The sequence below is a fragment of the Bombina bombina genome, chromosome 3, assembly GCF_027579735.1.
Source record: "Bombina bombina isolate aBomBom1 chromosome 3, aBomBom1.pri, whole genome shotgun sequence".
NCBI lineage: Eukaryota > Metazoa > Chordata > Amphibia > Anura > Bombinatoridae > Bombina > Bombina bombina.
This window is the reverse complement of record NC_069501.1, coordinates 471241944-471263884: the sequence shown is the minus strand read 5'-3', so window position 1 is coordinate 471263884 and position 21941 is coordinate 471241944. Positions and strand designations below refer to the sequence as shown.

General features: G+C 39.3%; 1 protein-coding gene across 1 annotated transcript in view; it reads right to left on the bottom strand.

The window, feature by feature from the left end:
• GNAI3 (G protein subunit alpha i3) overlaps positions 1-21941 on the bottom strand; it is a 154796-nt gene that overhangs the window by 64154 nt on the left and 68701 nt on the right. The gene's annotated exons all lie outside the window — the stretch shown is intronic.

Below are 21941 nucleotides of genomic sequence, written 5' to 3'. Positions count from 1 at the left end.
AAATACACAGAGAGCAGCACACTCACAGGAACGAACAACCAGCTCAATACCATTGTTAGCCTGTTCTATGGCGATTTACCACCTGGGTGCAGCTTCTTTTAGCCCAGAAATGCTTTTCACAGAGTAGAACTTTCCTGTAGTATATCAGTCTGATCTCGCCTATTACGTTCAGTCCAGCGTTGAAATAACAGGCAATTCCTCTCTGAACATGGAACATAGCAACCCCAGACGATCGTTTCGGGCTTCATTGGGCCTCGTCAGTGAGGTGTAGCCATATTACTCTAAGCACACTGAGCAACGAGTCCACGTCTGGTTGCTATATATATATATATATATATATATATATATATATATATATATATATATATATATATATATATATACACATACATACACACATAGAATATCTTCTAACTCATAATTATTTCTCTTATGGGGGGGTGTTCTACCTGCAGAGATGTGGCACAGCTATGGGGGCAAAATTTGCCCCCACATACGCCAACCTATTTATGGGTTGGTGGGAGCTGTGCCACATCTATGCGGATGGAAGCCCCTTCAGGGAAAACATTAAACTTTACCATATATTCATTGATGACCTGATCCTAATATGGGAGGGGGGACGACACCACCATAGAGAACTTCCTAAAATACATAGGAGCCAATAAGATGGGAATTAGATTTACACATGAGTTAAAAAATAGAGAAATTAATTACTTGGACCTCACATTGCGAGGTAATAATTGTAGTGGCAAAATTGAAACCACAATATATAAAAAAACAATAACAAAGAATGCACTTTTACATGCAAGGAGCGAACATCCCAAAGAAATTTTTAGAGTCATAGCAAAAGGCCAACACATTAGAATAAAAAGAAACTGTTCCAATGAGGAGGACTATTTAAAAGAGGCAAATCTTCTAGACCAGTGGTGTCAAACTCATTTTAGTTGCGGGCCATTTTCCATACAAGTACAACTCACGTGGGCCGCACACTACCTACATATCTTGTCATTGCTAAACAGTACAGTGGCATTTGCGATAACTGTATACATTTCAAAAGATTGTGTTCTGCAACTCCTAATTAACTTACTCTGGCTTGAGGAAATGTGCTCTAATGCTTTTAAGAAGGTGAGACACACGCTCCACCTGCGACCCACAGTTTATAATAGTGATAGACATACCTGTTGTACATAATATAAAATAAATACATAGAAATATATATAAAGTATGTGATTTTAGTTAAAGAGAAAATGATGGAAAGGAATGGACAGAAATGATGTGGGAATCAGTGCTACCATAGTAATGAACTGCATGTGTTAAAGAAATCATTATGCACTTATCTGTCTTTTTCTTTTTAATAACGTATGTTTTAATGTATGTGCATCCCTAATAGTAAGCGCACTCGCTCTTTAAGTAATAAGCATATTATAATTAATATTTTTCATGGAGGTGGCGTGTTCCGCACAAAATTAGGTTGAGGGCCGCATGAGGGCCGCATGAGGCCCGCGGGCCGCAAGTTTGACACCCCTGTTCTAGACAAACAACTTAAAGATAGAGGCTACAATAAACAAACCATAAAGAATGCACGCATGGCAGTGTCCACTAAAGTACAGGGAGACTTGATTATAACAAAACCTAAAAAGAAACCTAGATTTGATGCCAATAGAATCAAGTTTGTTACTCAATATTCACCACAATATAATCAAATATGTAACATAATAAAGAAACATCTACCCATTCTGAGAGCAGACAGCAGTCTAGCAAAAATATTAGACAGTAATTGTTTATTTTCATATAGAAGAGGCAGAACGATAGGGAACATAGTCTCCCCAACAAACTTAAAAATGAGTAAAAGAACAACTTGGTTACAATCTAAAGGTCTCTATAAATGTGGCTACAGTGATTGTAAGGCTTGTAAACAAGCAGACATAGGAAACACTTTCAAATCGACAATGACAGGAGAAACATTCCAGATAAATAGACATTTAAACTGTAGAGAAAAAGGGGTAGTGTATCTCATAGAGTGTAATATTTGCAAACTTCAGTATATCGGTAAAACGGTGAGAGAAATAAGAAATAGAATTAGAGAGCACTTATCCAGTATCACAGTAGACACAGAAAAGAGTAGACAAAGAGAGGACAAGCTCCTACCGATAACCAAACATTTTATAGAGGTACACAATAGAAACACAACATCACTCAAGTGGATAATAGTAGAAAAAATAACCTTAGACTCAAGGGGGGGTGACTTGGACAGTATACTTAGCAAGAAAGAGGTATATTGGATGTTCCGACTGAAAACAAATGTCCCCTATGGATTTAATTCCAGGTTTGAGCTTATAAACTTTTGGGAATAAACCCACTATATATATAGCCCCTCTTAGAGCCTCTTTGAATTAATCAAATTTATATAAATAAAGACATATTCCTGTAAATAACAATTTAAAGAAGACAATAAGATTATAAATTAAAATACAACAATTATATTGACCTCGAGAAATTGTTATACAGTACTTTAATTCATAATAGACTCCAGAAGCCTGTATTAACAAAGCATATACATACATAAGTTTCTGGCACCCCATATAATATAATACTATAGAGAGGAAACCACACAAACAATAACATTTAGGGGTTAAACGACAGAAACTAATTGGGCAAGACTGTTTTTAATTAGTCTCATTATAATGTATATATAGTTGTGCTACTACTGCACCAGATCAGAGGTCTATGAGTACGGCTCAGTGGAGCTGAAACGCGTAAGACCTGACCTGATCTGATGCCCTTTTATTTCCCCTTGTTTGTATATGCTTTTAAAGTATACCAATAAAAGTTACAAGTTTTAATCTACTCACGGCTGGAAAATCCCTTGTTTGTATTTGGATATATATACACATATACACACAAATATACATATATATATATACATATATACATATATATATATATATATATATATATATATATATATATATATATATATATATATATATATGTGTGTGTGTGTGTGTGTGTGTGTGTATGTGTGTGTGTGTTCAGTAATACATGTGCTCTGATCTCACCAGTCACTGGGTAAAATGCTGCAATGGGCAAATGTCACAATACTTAAAGGGACAGAAAATACCTTGAAATTGTAATATAAAATGTTTAGATATGCAGTAACTCTTTACAATATACTTTCATTATTTATTTTGCCCCCTTTTCATGTACTTTAGCTCTGAAATGTGTGGCTTTTCTAATTTTCAGACTTGGAAAAGCACCCTGCTGTTTTTGAAATGCTAACCGGGCTACAGGCATTTCCCTAAATGGCTTTAACTGATTATAACTGCAAAACAATGCACTTTATACTAAAAACATGAACATGGTTAGCCTTGTTGTCTGCAGACACAAGAACGGATTAGTGCCTCCAAATAAGACAAGTGTAAGGGTGGAGTTTGGATATTGAAAAACAAATGCAGTAGACAAGATGTTAATTTGATTTAAAAATGATTGGCCGATATGTTATTCTATGGCAAGACAACAGAAATATCTTGCAATTACAAGACAAGTAGTGTCCCTTTAAAGGGAAAGTGTGCTCTAACATTTTCTCCCCTTTAATGTGTTCCCAATTATCCATTTTACCTACTGGAGAGTATTACATTTACAAATTGCATCTTTACCTTTATTTTCCCATTTGAAATAGCTGATTTTGCCTATAGTACCCCCACCTATGCTGAACATTTCTGTACTTTGTAATGGTTACAAAACAACTATGAAAACAAGGATTTTTAGATAAAACAATGCTCCTAGTGTGGGCTGAGACAGAGGTACTAAAGTATTGGTCTTTGATTAAACAGTGATAAATAAGGAGGACTTTGTGTAAATAATTGGACAGATAGAGAGGGGTATGCTTTCCCAATAAGCTCAGCCCATTGTGGGCCAGATTACAAGTGGAGCGGTATTTAAAGGGACACTGAACCCAAATTTTTTCTTTCATGATTCAGATAGAGCATGTAATTGTCAGCAACTTTCTAATTTACTTCTATTATCAATTTTTCTTCATTCTCTTGCAATCTTTATTTGAAAAGAAGGCATCTCAGCTAAGGAGCCAGCAAATTGTGGGTTCAGAACCATGGACAGCACTTGTTTAAAGATGCTGTCCAATCAGCAAGGACAACCCAGGTTGTTCACCTAAAATGGGCCGGCATCTAAACTTACATTCTTGCATTTCAAATAAACAAACCAAGAAAATGAAGACAATTTGATAATAGGAGTAAATTAGAAAGTTGCTTAAAATTGCATGCTCTTTCTGAATCACAAAAGATTTTTTTTTGGCTACAGTGTCCCTTTAACACTACCGCTCAAACCCTAACTCCATTAGAAGTAAGGTTTTTGCGAGTGTTGATGTGCGTAAAAAGTCGAACTTAGAATATTGTATGCACTGTTAAAGTAACAGTAAACACCAGATTTTGTGTTGTTTAAAAAGATAGATAATCCCTTTATTACCCATTCCCCAATTTTGCATAACCAATACAGTTATAATAATATACTTTTTACCTCTGTGATTACCTTGTATCTATGCCTCTGCTAACTGGCCCCTTATTTTAGTTATTTTGACAGACTTGCATTTTTAGCCAATCAGTGCTGAATCCTAGGAGCTTCACGTGCCTGAGCTCAATGTTATCTATATGAAACACATGAACTTACGCCCTCTAGTGGTGAAAAACTGTCAAAAATGCTTTCAGATTAAAGGCAGCCTTCAAGGTCTAAGAAATTAGCATATGAACCTCCTAGATTTAGCTTTTAACTAAGAATACCAAGAGAACAAAACAAAATTGGTAATAAAAGTAAATAGGAAAGTTGTTAAAAATTACATGCTCTATTTAAATCATGAAAGTTTTTTTTTTTTTTTTAACTTTACTGTCCCTTTAACCCCTTAGTGACCAGAGCACTTTTCCATTTTCTGTCCGTTTGGGACCAAGGCTATTTTTACATTTTTGCGGTGTTTGTGTTTAGCTGTAATTTTCCTCTTGCTCATTTACTGTACCCACACATATTATATACCGTTTTTCTCGTTTTTCTAAAGATACCATTATTTTCATCATATCTTATAATTTACTATAAAAAAAATTATAAAATATGAGGAAAAAATGGAAAAAAAACACACTTTTTATAACTTTGACCCCAAAAATCTGTTACACATCTACGACCACCAAAAAACACCCATGCTAAATAGTTTCTAAATTTTGTCCTGAGTTTAGAAATACCCAATGTTTACATGTTCTTTGCTTTTTTTGCAAGTTATAGGGCCATAAATACAAGTAGCACTTTGCTATTTCCAAACCACTTTTTTTCAAAATTAGCGCTAGTTACATTGGAACACTAATATCTTTCAGGAATCCCTGAATATCCCTTGACATGTATATATTTTTTTTTAGAAGACAACCCAAAGTATTGATTTAGGCCCATTTTGGTATATTTCATGCCACCATTTCACCGCCAAATGCGATCAAATAAAAAAAATTGTTCACTTTTTCACAAATTTTTTCACAAACTTTAGGTTTCTCACTGAAATTATTTACAAACAGCTTGTGCAAATATGGCACAAATGGTTGTAAATTCTTCTCTGGGATCCCCTTTGTTCATAAATAGCAGACTTATATGGCTTTGGTGTTGCTTTTTGGTAATTAGAATGCCACTAAATGCCACTGCGCACCACACGTGTATTATGCCCAGCAGTGTAGGGGTTAATTAGGGAGCATGTAGGGAGCTTTTTGGGGTAATTTTAGCTTTAGTGTAGTGTAGTAGACAACCCCAAGTATTGATCTAGGCCCATTTTGGTATATTTCATGCCACCATTTCACCGCCAAATGCGATCAAATAAAAAAAAAAGTTACATTTTTCACAATTTTAGGTTTCTCACTGAAATAATTTACAAACAGCTTGTGCAGTTATGGCACAAATGGTTGTAAATGCTTCTCTGGGATCCCCTTTGTTCAGAAATAGCAGACATATATGGCTTTGGCATTGCTTTTTGGTATTTAGAAGGCCGCTAAATGCCGCTGCGCATCACACGTGTATTATGGCTAGCAGTGAAGGGGTTAATTAGGTAGCTTGTAGGGAGCTTGCAGGGTTAATATTAGATTTAGTGTAGAGCTCAGCCTCCCACCTGAAACATCAGACCCCCTGATCCCTCCCAAACAGCTCTCTTCCCTCCCCCACCTCTGCCAGTACTAAAATAAAAACAGAATTTATGTTTACCTGATAAATTACTTTCTCCAACGGTGTGTCCGGTCCACGGCGTCATCCTTACTTGTGGGATATTCTCTTCCCCAACAGGAAATGGCAAAGAGCCCAGCAAAGCTGGTCACATGATCCCTCCTAGGCTCCGCCTACCCCAGTCATTCGACCGACGTTAAGGAGGAATATTTGCATAGGAGAAACCATATGGTACCGCGGTGACTGTAGTTAAAGAAAATAAATTATCAGACCTGATTAAAAAAACCAGGGCGGGCCGTGGACCGGACACACCGTTGGAGAAAGTAATTTATCAGGTAAACATAAATTCTGTTTTCTCCAACATAGGTGTGTCCGGTCCACGGCGTCATCCTTACTTGTGGGAACCAATACCAAAGCTTTAGGACACGGATGAAGGGAGGGAGCAAATCAGGTCACCTAAATGGAAGGCACCACGGCTTGCAAAACCTTTCTCCCAAAAATAGCCTCAGAAGAAGCAAAAGTATCAAACTTGTAAAATTTGGTAAAAGTGTGCAGTGAAGACCAAGTCGCTGCCCTACATATCTGATCAACAGAAGCCTCGTTCTTGAAGGCCCATGTGGAAGCCACAGCCCTAGTGGAATGAGCCGTGATTCTTTCGGGAGGCTGCCGTCCGGCAGTCTCGTAAGCCAATCTGATGATGCTTTTAATCCAAAAAGAGAGAGAGGTAGAAGTTGCTTTTTGACCTCTCCTTTTACCGGAATAAACAACAAACAAGGAAGATGTTTGTCTAAAATCCTTTGTAGCATCTAAATAGAATTTTAGAGCGCGAACAACATCCAAATTGTGCAACAAACGTTCCTTCTTTGAAACTGGTTTCGGACACAGAGAAGGTACGATAATCTCCTGGTTAATGTTTTTGTTAGAAACAACTTTTGGAAGAAAACCAGGTTTAGTACGTAAAACCACCTTATCTGCATGGAACACCAGATAAGGAGGAGAACACTGCAGAGCAGATAATTCTGAAACTCTTCTAGCAGAAGAAATTGCAACTAAAAACAAAACTTTCCAAGATAATAACTTAATATCAACGGAATGTAAGGGTTCAAACGGAACCCCCTGAAGAACTGAAAGAACTAAGTTGAGACTCCAAGGAGGAGTCAAAGGTTTGTAAACAGGCTTAATTCTAACCAGAGCCTGAACAAAGGCTTGAACATCTGGCACAGCTGCCAGCTTTTTGTGAAGTAACACAGACAAGGCAGAAATCTGTCCCTTCAGGGAACTAGCAGATAATCCTTTTTCCAGTCCTTCTTGAAGGAAGGATAGAATCTTAGGAATCTTAACCTTGTCCCAAGGGAATCCTTTAGATTCACACCAACAGATATATCTTTTCCAAATTTTGTGGTAAATCTTTCTAGTTACAGGCTTTCTGGCCTGAACAAGAGTATTGATAACAGAATCTGAGAACCCTCGCTTCGATAAGATCAAGCGTTCAATCTCCAAGCAGTCAGCTGGAGTGAAACCAGATTCGGATGTTCGAACGGACCCTGAAGAAGAAGGTCTCGTCTCAAAGGTAGCTTCCAAGGTGGAGCCGATGACATATTCACCAGATCTGCATACCAAGTCCTGCGTGGCCACGCAGGAGCTATCAAGATCACCGACGCCCTCTCCTGATTGATCCTGGCTACCAGCCTGGGGATGAGAGGAAACGGCGGGAACACATAAGCTAGTTTGAAGGTCCAAGGTGCTACTAGTTCATCCACTAGAGCCGCCTTGGGATCCCTGGATCTGGACCCGTAGCAAGGAACTTTGAAGTTCTGACGAGAGGCCATCAGATCCATGTCTGGAATGCCCCACAGCTGAGTGACTTGGGCAAAGATTTCCGGATGGAGTTCCCACTCCCCCGGATGCAATGTCTGACGACTCAGAAAATCCGCTTCCCAATTTTCCACTCCTGGGATGTGGATAGCAGACAGGTGGCAGGAGTGAGACTCCGCCCATAGAATGATTTTGGTCACTTCTTCCATCGCTAGGGAACTCCTTGTTCCCCCCTGATGGTTGATGTACGCAACAGTTGTCATGTTGTCTGATTGAAACCGTATGAACTTGGCCCTCGCTAGCTGAGGCCAAGCCTTGAGAGCATTGAATATCGCTCTCAGTTCCAGAATATTTATCGGTAGAAGAGATTCTTCCCGAGACCAAAGACCCTGAGCTTTCAGGGATCCCCAGACCGCGCCCCAGCCCATCAGACTGGCGTCGGTCGTGACGATGACCCACTCCGGTCTGCGGAATGTCATCCCTTGTGACAGGTTGTCCAGGGACAGCCACCAACGGAGTGAGTCTCTGGTCCTCTGATTTACTTGTATCTTCGGAGACAAGTCTGTATAGTCCCCATTCCACTGACTGAGCATGCACAGTTGTAATGGTCTTAGATGAATGCGCGCAAAAGGAACTATGTCCATTGCCGCTACCATCAAACCGATCACTTCCATGCACTGCGCTATGGAAGGAAGAGGAACGGAATGAAGTATTTGACAAGAGTTTAGAAGTTTTGTTTTTCTGGCCTCTGTCAGAAAAAACATAATTTATGTAAGAACTTACCTGATAAATTCATTTCTTTCATATTAGCAAGAGTCCATGAGCTAGTGACGTATGGGATATACATTCCTACCAGGAGGGGCAAAGTTTCCCAAACCTTAAAATGCCTATAAATACACCCCTCACCACACCCACAATTCAGTTTAACGAATAGCCAAGAAGTGGGGTGATAAGAAAAAAGTGCGAAAGCATATAAAATAAGGAATTGGAATAATTGTGCTTTATACAAAAAAATCATAACCACCACAAAAAAGGGCGGGCCTCATGGACTCTTGCTAATATGAAAGAAATGAATTTATCAGGTAAGTTCTTACATAAATTATGTTTTCTTTCATGTAATTAGCAAGAGTCCATGAGCTAGTGACGTATGGGATAATGACTACCCAAGATGTGGATCTTTCCACACAAGAGTCACTAGAGAGGGAGGGATAAAATAAAGACAGCCAATTCCTGCTGAAAATAATCCACACCCAAAATAAAGTTTAATGAAAAACATAAGCAGAAGATTCAAACTGAAACCGCTGCCTGAAGTACTTTTCTACCAAAAACTGCTTCAGAAGAAGAAAATACAACAAAATGGTAGAATTTGGTAAAAGTATGCAAAGAGAACCAAGTTGCCACTTGCAAATCTGATCAACCGAAGCTTCATTCCTAAACGCCCAGGAAGTAGAAACTGACCTAGTAGAATGAGCTGTAATCCTATGAGGCGGAGTCTTACCCAACTCAATATAGGCAAGATGAAATAAAGATTTCAACCAAGATGCCAAAGAAATGGCAGAAGTTTTCTGGCCTTTCTAAAACCGGAAAAGATAACAAATAAACCAGAAGTCTTTCGGAAAGACTTAGTAGCTTCAACATAATATTTCAAAGCTCTAATAACATCCAAAGAATGCAACGATTTCTCCTTAGAATTCTTAGGATTAGGACATAATGAAAGAACCACAATGTCTCTACTAATGTTGTTGGAATTCACAACTTAGGTAAAAATTCAAAAGAAGTTCGCAACACCGCCTTATCCTGATGAAAAATCAGAAAAGGAGACTCACAAGAAAGAGCAGATAATTCAGAAACTCTTCTGGCAGAAGAGATGGCCAAAAGGAACAAAACTTTCCAAGAAAGTAATTTAATATCCAATGAATGCATAGGTTCAAATGGAGGAGCTTGAAGAGCCCCCAGAACCAAATTCAAACTCCAAGGAGGAGAAATTGACTTAATGACAGGCTTTATACGAACCAAAGCTTGTACAAAACAATGAATATCAGGAAGAATAGCAATCTTTCTGTGAAAAAGAACAGAAAGAGCAGAGATTTGACCTTTCAAGGAACTTGCGGACAAACCCTTATCTAAACCATCCTGAAGAAATTGTAATATTCTCGGTATTCTAAAAGAATGCCAAGGAAAAATGATGAGAAAGACACCAAGAAATATAAGTCTTCCAGACTCTATAATATATCTCTCTGGATACAGATTTACGAGCCTGTAACATAGTATTAATCACAGAGTCAGAGAAACCTCTTTGACCAAGAATCAAGCGTTCAATCTCCATACCTTTAAATTTAAGGATTTCAGATCCTGATGGAAAAAAGGACCTTGAGACAAAAGGTCTGGTCTTAACGGAAGAGTCCACGGTTGGCAAGAGGCCATCCGGACAAGATCCGCATACCAAAACCTGTGAGGCCATGCCGGAGCTACCAGCAGAACAAACGAGCATTCCTTCAGAATCTTGGAGATTACTCTTGGAAGAAGAACTAGAGGCGGAAAGATATAGGCAGGATGATACTTCCAAGGAAGTGAAAATGCATCCACTGCCTCCGCCTGAGGATCCCGGGATCTGGACAGATACCTGGGAAGTTTCTTGTTTAGATGAGAAGCCATCAGATCTATTTCTGGAAGTTCCCCCATTTGAACAATCTGAAGAAATACCTCTGGGTGAAGAGACCATTCGCCCGGATGCAACGTTTGGCGACTGAGATAATCCGCTTTCCAATTGTCCATACCTGGGATATAAACCGCAGAGATTAGACAGGAGCTGGATTCCGCCCAAACCAAAATTCGAGATACTTCTTTCATAGCCAGAGGACTGTGAGTCCTTGATGATTGATGTATGCCACAGTTGTGACATTGTCTTATCTGAAAACAAATGAACAACTCTCTCTTCGGAAGAGGCCAAGACTGAAGAGCTCTGAAAATTGCACGGAGTTCCAAAATATTGATCGGAAATCTCACCTCCTGAGATTCCCAAACCCCTTGTGCCGTCAGATACCCCCACACAGCTCCCCAACCTGTAAAACTAGCATCTGTTGAGATTATAGTCCAGGTCGGAAGAACAAAGAAGCCCCCTGAACTAAACAATGGTGATCTGTCCACCATGTCAGAGAGTGTCGTAAAATCGGTTTAAAGATATTAATTGAGATATCTTTGAGTAATCCCTGCACCATTGGTTCAGCATACAGAGCTGAAGAGGTCGCATGTGAAAACGAGCAAAGGAGATCGCATCTGATGCGGCAGTCCTAAGACCCAACATTTCCATGCATAAGGCTACCAAAGGGAATGATTGTGACTGAAGGATTTGACAAGCTGATATCAATGTTAAACTTCTCTTGTCTGACAAGGACAGAGTCATAGACACTGAATTTATCTAGAAACCTAAAAAGGTTACCCTTGTCTGAGGAATCAATGAACTGATTGGTAAATTGATCCTCCAACCATGAACTTGAAGAAACAACACAAGTCGATTCGTATGAGATTCTACGAAAATGAGAAGACTGAGCAAGTACCAAGATATCGTCCAAATAAGGAAATACCAAAACCCTATTCTCTGATTACAGAAAGAAGGGCACCGAGAACCTTTGAAAAAAATTCTTGGAACTGAGGCTAGGCCAAACGGTAGAGCCACAAAACTGGTAATGCTTGTCTAAAAAGAGAATCTCAGACACTAAAAGTGATCTGGATGAATCGGAATATGCAGATACACATCCTGTAAATCTATTGTAGACATATAATGCCCTTGCTAAACAAAAGGCAGGATAGTCCTACAGTAACCATCTTGAATGTTGGTATCCTAACATAACGATTCAATAATGATAGATCCAGAACTGGTCTGAAGGAATTGACCTTCTTTGGTACAATGAAGAGATAAAATAAAACCCCAGCCCCTGTTCCAGAACTGGAACTGGCATAAATACTCCAGCCAACTCTAGATCTGAAACACATTTCAGAAATGCTGAGCCTTGCTGTGTTAACTGGGACACGGGAAAGAAAAGAATCTCTTAGCAGGAGGCCTTAACTTGAAGCCAATTCTGTACCTTTCTGAAACAATGTTTCTGAAACCAGAGATTAAGAACGGAATTGATCCAAATTTCTTTGAAGAAAACGTAATCTGCCCCATACCAGCTGAGCTGGAATAAGGGCCGCACCTTCATAGGTACTTAGGAGCTGGCTATAGGTTTCTATAAGGCTCGGATATATTCCAAACTGGAAATAGTTTCCAAACTGATACCGCTCCTGAGGATGAAGGATCAGGCTTTTGTTCCTTGTTGTGAGGAAAGGAACGAAATGAATATTTACCCTGGAAAGAAAGGGAAAGCAAAGTTGACTTAGAAGACATGTCAGCATTCCAAGTTTAATCCATAAAGCTTTTCTAGCTAAAATAGCTAGAGACATATACCTGACATCAACTCTAATGATATCAAAAGATGGTATCACCAACAAAATTATTAGCATGTTATAGAATAATAATAATGCTATAAAATTATGATCTGTTACTTGTTGCTCTAAAGCTTCTAACCAAAAAGTTGAAGCTGCAGCAACATCCGCTAAAAATATAGCAGGTCTAAGAAGATTACCTGAACATAAGTAAGCTTTTCTTAGAAAGGATTCAATTTTCCTATCTAAAGGATCCTTAAATGAAGTACTATCTGCCATAGGAATAGTAGTACATTAGCAGGAGTAGAGACAGCCCCATAACCTTAGGGATTTTTGTCCCAAAAAACTCTAATCTGTCAGATGGCACAGGATATAATTTGCTTAAACGTCTAGAAGGAGTAAATAAATTACCCAAATTATTCCATTCCCTGGAAATTACTTCAGAAATAGCATCAGGGAGATAAAACACTTCTGGAATAACTACAGGAGATTTAAAAACCTTATTTAAACGTTTACATTTAGTATCAAGAGGACCAGAATCCTCTATTTCTAATGCAAATAACACTTCTTTAAGTAAAGAACGAATAAATTCCATCTTGAACAAATACAAAGATTTATCAGCATCAACCTCTGAGACAGAAACCTCTGAACCAGAAGAACCATTATCAGTATCAGAATGATGATGTTCATTTAAAAATTCATCTGAAAAAAAGAGAAGTTTTAAAAGACTTTTATGTATACTAGAAGGAGAAATAACAGACATAGCCTTCTTAATGGATTTAAAATAAATAAAATCTCTTATGTTATCAGGAACACTCTGAAAATTAGATGTTGACGGAACAGCAACAGGTAATGTAACAGTACTAAAGGAAATTTTATCTGCATTAATAAGTTTGACATGACATGCAATACAAATAACAGCTGGAGAAACAGATACCAAAAGTTTATAGCAGACTTAGCTTGGTTGCTCCAGCACTGTGCAGTGATTTTCCTGTAGTAACTTCTGACTCAGTTGCAACGTGGAACATCTTGCAATATGTAAAAGAAAAAAACAACATATAAAGCAAAATTGATCAAAATTCCTTAAATGACAGTTTCAGGAATGGGAAAAAAATGCCAGTGAACAAGCTTCTAGCAACGAGAAGCAATAAATAATGAGACTTAAATAATGTGGAGACAAAAATGACGCCCATATTTTTTAGCGCCAAAAAAGACGCCCACATTATTTGGCGCCTAAATGCTTTTGGCGCCAAAAATGACGCCACATCCGGAACGCCGACATTTTTGGCGCAAAATAACGTCAAAGAATGACGCAACTTCCGGCGACACGTATGACGCCGGAAACGGAAATAGAATTTTTGCGCCAAAAAAAGTCCGCGCCAAGAATGACGCAATAAAATGAAGCATTTTCAGCCCCCGCGAGCCTAACAGCCCACAGGGAAAAAGTCAAATTTTAAGGTAAAATATGTTAAATTAAAATGCATTATCCCAAATATGAAACTGACGGTCTGAAAATAAGGAAAGTTGAACATTCTGAGTCAAGGCAAATAAATGTTTGAATACATATATTTAGAACTTTATAAACAAAGTGCCCAACCATAGCTAGGAGTGTCACAGAAAATAAGACTTACTTACCCCAGGACACTCATCTACATATAGCAGATAGCCAAACCAGTACTGAAACGAGAATCAGCAGAGGTAATGGTATATATAAGAGTATATCGTCGATCTGAAAAGGGAGGTAAGAGATGAATCTCTACGACCGATAACAGAGAACCTATGAAATAGACCCCTTAGAAGGAGATCACTGCATTCAAATAGGCAATACTCTCCTCACATCCCTCTGACATTCACTGCACGCTGAGAGGAAAACCGGGCTCCAACTTGCTGCGGAGCGCATATCAACGTAGAATCTAGCACAAACTTACTTCACCACCTCCATCGGAGGCAAAGTTTGTAAAACTGAATTGTGGGTGTGGTGAGGGGTGTATTTATAGGCATTTTAAGGTTTGGGAAACTTTGCCCCTCCTGGTAGGAATGTATATCCCATACGTCACTAGCTCATGGACTCTTGCTAATTACATGAAAGAAATCCTCATTTCTAAGGAGTCTATTATTGTTCCCAAGAAGGGAACCCTTGTTGACGGAGATAGAGAACTCTTTTCCACGTTCACTTTCCATCCGTGAGATCTGAGAAAGGCCAGGACAATGTCCGTGTGAGCCTTTGCTTGAGGAAGGGACGACGCTTGAATCAGAATGTCGTCCAAGTAAGGTACTACAGCAATGCCCCTTGGTCTTAGCACAGCTAGAAGGGACCCTAGTACCTTTGTGAAAATCCTTGGAGCAGTGGCTAATCCGAAAGGAAGCGCCACGAACTGGTAATGCTTGTCCAGGAATGCGAACCTTAGGAACCGATGATGTTCCTTGTGGATAGGAATATGTAGATACGCATCCTTTAAATCCACTGTGGTCAGGAATTGACCTTCCTGGATGGAAGGAAGAATAGTTCGAATGGTTTCCATCTTGAACGATGGAACCTTGAGAAACTTGTTTAAGATCTTGAGATCCAAGATTGGTCTGAACGTTCCCTCTTTTTTGGGAACTATGAACAGATTGGAGTAGAACCCCATCCCTTGTTCTCTTAATGGAACAGGATGAATCACTCCCATTTTTAACAGGTCTTCTACACAATGTAAGAATGCCTGTCTTTTTATGTGGTCTGAAGACAACTGAGACCTGTGGAACCTCCCCCTTGGGGGAAGCCCCTTGAATTCCAGAAGATAACCTTGGGAGACTATTTCTAGCGCCCAAGGATCCAGAACATCTCTTGCCCAAGCCTGAGCGAAGAGAGAGAGTCTGCCCCCCACCAGATCCGGTCCCGGATCGGGGGCCAACATTTCATGCTGTCTTGGTAGCAGTGGCAGGTTTCTTGGCCTGCTTTCCCTTGTTCCAGCCTTGCATTGGTCTCCAAGCAGGCTTGGCTTGAGAAGTATTACCCTCTTGCTTAGAGGACGTAGCACTTTGGGCTGGTCCATTTCTACGAAAGGGACGAAAATTAGGTTTATTTTTTGTCTTGAAAGGCCGATCCTGAGGAAGGGCGTGGCCCTTACCCCCAGTGATATCAGAGATAATCTCTTTCAAGTCAGGGCCAAACAGCGTTTTCCCCTTGAAAGGAATGTTAAGTAGCTTGTTCTTGGAAGACGCATCAGCTGACCAAGATTTCAACCAAAGCGCTCTGCGCGCCACAATAGCAAACCCAGAATTCTTAGCCGCTAACCTAGCCAATTGCAAAGTGGCGTCTAGGGTGAAAGAATTAGCCAATTTGAGAGCATTGATTCTGTCCATAATCTCCTCATAAGGAGGAGAATCACTATCGACCGCCTTTATCAGCTCATCGAACCAGAAACATGCGGCTGTAGCTACAGGGACAACGCATGAAATTGGTTGTAGAAGGTAACCCTGCTGAACAAACATCTTTTTAAGTAAACCTAATTTTTTATCCATAGGATCTTTGAAAGCACAACTATCCTCTATGGGTATAGTGGTGCGTTTGTTTAAAGTGGAAACCGCTCCCTCGACCTTGGGGACTGTCTGCCATAAGTCCTTTCTGGGGTCGACCATAGGAAACAATTTTTTAAATATGGGGGGAGGGACGAAAGGAATACCGGGCCTTTCCCATTCTTTATTAACAATGTCCGCCACCCGCTTGGGTATAGGAAAAGCTTCTGGGAGCCCCGGGACCTCTAGGAACTTGTCCATTTTACATAGTTTCTCTGGGATGACCAACTTGTCACAATCATCCAGAGTGGATAATACCTCCTTAAGCAGAATGCGGAAATGTTCCAACTTAAATTTAAACGTAATCACATCAGGTTCAGCTTGTTGAGAAATGTTCCCTGAATCAGTAATTTCTCCCTCAGACAAAACCTCCCTGGCCCCATCAGACTGGGTTAGGGGCCCTTCAGAACCATTATTATCAGCGTCGTCATGCTCTTCAGTATCTAAAACAGAGCAGTCGCGCTTACGCTGATAAGTGTTCATTTTGGCTAAAATGTTTTTGACAGAATTATCCATTACAGCCGTTAATTGTTGCATAGTAAGGAGTATTGGCGCGCTAGATGTACTAGGGGCCTCCTGAGTGGGCAAGACTCGTGTAGACGAAGGAGGGAATGATGCAGTACCATGCTTACTCCCCTCACTTGAGGAATCATCTTGGGCATCATTGTCATTGTCACATAAATCACATTTATTTAAATGAATAGGAATTCTGGCTTCCCCACATTCAGAACACAGTCTATCTGGTAGTTCAGACATGTTAAACAGGCATAAACTTGATAACAAAGTACAAAAAACGTTTTAAAATAAAACCGTTACTGTCACTTTAAATTTTAAACTGAACACACTTTATTACTGCAATTGCGAAAAAATATGAAGGAATTGTTCAAAATTCACCAAATTTTCACCACAGTGTCTTAAAGCCTTCAAAGTATTGCACACCAAATTTGGAAGCTTTAACCCTTAAAATAACGGAACCGGAGCCGTTTTTAACTTTAACCCCTTTACAGTCCCTGGTATCTGCTTTGCTGAGACCCAACCAAGCCCAAAGGGGAATACGATACCAAATGACGCCTTCAGAAAGTCTTTTCTAAGTATCAGAGCTCCTCTCACATGCGACTGCATGTCATGCCTCTCAAAAACAAGTGCGCAACACCGGCGCGAAAATGAGGCTCTGCCTATGATTTGGGAAAGCCCCTAAGAATAAGGTGTCTAAAACAGTGCCTGCCGATATTATTATATCAAAATACCCAGAATAAATGATTCCTCAAGGCTAAATATGTGTTAATAATGAATCGATTTAGCCCAGAAAAAGTCTACAGTCTTAATAAGCCCTTGTGAAGCCCTTATTTACGATCTTAATAAACATGGCTTACCGGATCCCATAGGGAAAATGACAGCTTCCAGCATTACATCGTCTTGTTAGAATGTGTCATACCTCAAGCAGCAAGAGACTGCTCACTGTTCCCCCAACTGAAGTTAATTGCTCTCAACAGTCCTGTGTGGAACAGCCATGGATTTTAGTGACGGTTGCTAAAATCATTTTCCTCATACAAACAGAAATCTTCATCTCTTTTCTGTTTCTGAGTAAATAGTACATACCAGCACTATTTCAAAATAACAAACTCTTGATTGAATAATAAAAACTACAGTTAAACACTAAAAAACTCTAAGCCATCTCCGTGGAGATGTTGCCTGTACAACGGCAAAGAGAATGACTGGGGTAGGCGGAGCCTAGGAGGGATCATGTGACCAGCTTTGCTGGGCTCTTTGCCATTTCCTGTTGGGGAAGAGAATATCCCACAAGTAAGGATGACGCCGTGGACCGGACACACCTATGTTGGAGAAAGGTATTTGGCCCTTTTTTTAAAAAAAAAAAAAAGAAGCATATTTACATATGCTGATGTGTACGATCCCCCCTTAGACCCCAACCTCACTGATCCCCCCTAAAAAGCTCTATAACCCTCCCACTCTAACTTAATGGGCGCCATCTTGGGTACTGGCAGCTGTCTGCCAGTACCCAGTTTAGAAGAAAAAAATGGGTTTTTTTTACATTTATTAAAAGTTTCTGTAGTGTAGCTTCCCCCCACACAAAACCAACCCCCCACCCCTCCATGATCCCCTCCATGATCACTTTTTGTGCTTAGATTAGGTCTTATTTATTAATACATTTTCCGTAGTGTAGCGGTTCCCACCCGCTCCCGCCCCGTGCACGCGCCCGCCCGCCACCCTCCGTGCACGTGCGCTCCCCCGACGATCGCGCCCCCGATCCCGCCCCCCTTGACGTCATGCGGCACACCGATGGCCGCCCACCCGCCTCCCAAGTCGGCTCCCACCCACCAACGAAACCGGCCATTGATGTCCGGTGCAGAGAGGGCCACAGAGTGGCTCTCTCTGCATCGGATGGCCGTAAAAGGTTATTGCAGGATGCCTCCATATCGAGGCATCACTGCAATAACCGGAAAGCAGCTGGAAGTGAGCAGGATCGCTTCCAGCTGCTTTCCACACCGAGGACGTGCAGGGTACGTCCTCAGGCGTTAACTGCCTTTTTTTGAGGACGTACCCTGCACGTCCTCGGTCATTAAGGGGTTAAGTAAGTATTCCCCCATTGAAGTCAATGGAGCAAAAACAGTGGGGGAAAAAACTAACACCCTACTCGCACGCAAACACAATCGCATATTCTCAAGTGCGCTTCAACATAAAAATATGAATATTTCACATTCCAATGTTCTTCAAATAGCAGAAGAGAGAGAGAGAGAGAGAGAGAGAGAGATTGATTTCTTCAATCAAGGACTGCACTCGCTGGGTTTAGATATAGTATAAAATAATTTATTATATGGCGACGTTTCGGGGTTCTCAGACCAAACAGTGCAAGTGAAAAATAGTGACTTTTAAACCTAATAAGCCCCTCCCATAAGACAGTGCAAGAAATTGCACCAAAAACAGTTGTCAAGGCAACCACCTGGTTGCCTGGATACCAATAAAAGCAATTTATTAGATTAAAAAAAACAACAATACATAAATAAGATGTATCCCCAACACACAGTATAAACTATTTCATTCAAGTGTATAGTGAGAAAAGTGAAAATATCATTCACTACTACTATACAATACATTTCTATTATTAATGTCATATTGATACATCAGGATCAGTAACAATAACACCATTAACCCTAGTCAATATTACCGTTTATACTAAACATAAGTAAATTGGCCATCATAGGTTAGCTGTCAGATAAAGTATATATCACAACATGGGTAAATAGACAAACTGAGGTATGCAACTATATGTCTACTCCGTATAATAGATAAATAAAGCCATTAAATCTTATATAAGTACCCACTAAGAGTGTAGAAGCCAACTCCTTTGGCTGTGTGATCGCTGTATAGCCGCCTCTGTAGTGTTGGAATATGGCGCAATGTTTTACAGATCTAATGTGCCACATGGCTAATTAGTATAACTTAGTGGGTACTTATATAAGATTTAATGGCTTTATTTATCTATTATCCAGAGTGGAAATATAGTTGCATACCGCAGTTTGTCTATTTACCTATGTTGTGATGTATACTTTATCTGCCAACTAACCTATGATGGCCAATTTACTTATGTTTAGTATAAACTGTTCTCTATTATTTTGTGAACTATGATATATTTGAGGATACAATCTAATACTGGTAATATGGTAATATTGACTAGGGTTATGATCGTGCAAATGGTGTTATTGTTACTGATCCTGATATATCAATATGACATTAGTAATAGAAATGTATTCTTTGATATGATATTTTCACTTTTCTCACTATACACTTGAATGAAATAGTTAGTTTATACTGTGTGTTGGGGATACATCTTATTTATGTATTGTTGTTTTTTAAATCTAATGTATTGCTTTTATTGGTATCCAGGCAACCAGGTGGTTGCCTTGACAACTGTTTTTGGCGCAATTTCTTGCACTGTCGGGTGGGAGGGGCTCATTAGGTTTAAAAGTCACTATTTTTCACTTGCACTGTGTTTGTCTGTGGAAGGGGTCTGCGAACCCCGAAACGTCACCATATAATAAATTATTTTATACTAGATCTAAACACCCAAAAAAACACATAGAACATATTCTGCTATGTGCACAACATTGGAATATGAGATATTTACAGTAAATACACAACATAACACTATTAAATATGAATATTGCATACATTTTTACATGTTTTCATCTACTTGACTGAAAAGGGCCCCAATGCACATATATGTGTATGTATGTCTGTAAACACATATACACATATAAATACATATGTAAATACATATAAACATGTATACACACATATATATATATATACATTTAGACATGTATATGTATGTCAGCCCTTTGCCTGTTTTTTTTCTTCTAACACCTGAATATAAATATAAACCTTTATAACTTTTTTGTGCAATTTTGTAAAAATATTTTTTATTAGTGTTATTATAAGTGTAACTGTACTTTGTAATGTATTTTTTAAGTGTAGTGTTTTTGACACTTTTTTGTTTCTCCAAACAGTTAACCAGAGCTCTGAGGAAGCGGTAATCATTCTAGCTTAAACCTCAATCACATTCAAGCGATCGCGTTTATTTTCAACTTGTAATACGAGCAGTAAACCCGAAACTCAAACACCCGCGATAAACCCCTTTTAGCTTGCGTTTAACTTAACGCGCTACTCGTAATCTGGCCCTGCATCGAGTGATGGTTGCAATTAGCAGTAAAACTATTTAGTATACAAAAATAAACCTAAAGGAACAATTTCCTATATATTTTTAACTCTGCAGCTGGTAAAACAAATAATTGGAAACACATTAAATTAAGGGGAGAGGGAATCACAATACACTGTCCATTTTAGAGGTACTCCAGTCTCTCTGGTTTCAATGGAACAAACTTAGTTTCAGGAGGCATTTTACAACAAAAATAAAATGTATACGGCAAAGCACTGTTTGTTTCTTTAATAGCAGTGAATAAAAACTTCAGGAAAAACACAGATTACCTGAGGCACTGCTTGCTGTTGTTTAATACTGTAGCACACTCGAGAAAAGTCACATCATGAAATGCAAAGCATGCGAGGAGAATGTGCTTTAATTGCAACTCACAATTAAAAAGAACAAACATCCTAATGTATGTTTCCTGGACACTGAGGTCAGTGGTACCTCCCCAAACGTATAATGAAGTATGACCAGAATTGTTATATGTACACAGATCTTCTGATTTCTCTCCTTGGTCAAAAGGACATGAGCAGAGGGAGATGCGTTTATATAAACAAGGGATGAAAACGCACTGCATTTTCAGAAATAACAATGTCTTCATAATGGCACTATGTCCTAGATCAATGCTCCAATAAATGACAATAAACTGGCACGTAAAATACTTTGAGATTGTAATACAAAATGCTTAATTATGCATAGTAAAATGTACTTTTATTTTGCCCACTTTACCTGTATTTAACTCTAAAAAGTGTGGTTTCTTTTAACTCTGAGAATTGGAAGTACATCATGCAGACCTTACACGCCTAACGCTTGGCGAATGAAATTTGATAACATACTGCAATGTTTAATAGCCAGATGACAGTAGTTGGCCTTGCCTACTCCAATAACAAGTAGAGATTGGCTCCTGTAAACAAGGCGGTGGGAGGAGTTAGGCCACTAGACAACAATTGCAGCAAAAAAGATATTAATCTATTGGAATGCTTTTGAACTCAACCGCAACACTACAGGAAAGTCCTGTAATTACAAGGTATGTTATGTCCCTTTAAATGGATATTCTAGGATAACAATAAATTGTTCTAATTTGGGGGTCAACAAACCTGATTAAAATTTAAGGAGGCAGTCAGTGGTATTTGTGTATACGGTAGATACAGTATATGGAGAATAACTAAAAAGTAAAAAACAGTTGTACAATTCTAGGAGCCAGTGGCTCCCTGGCACCTGAAAGTGT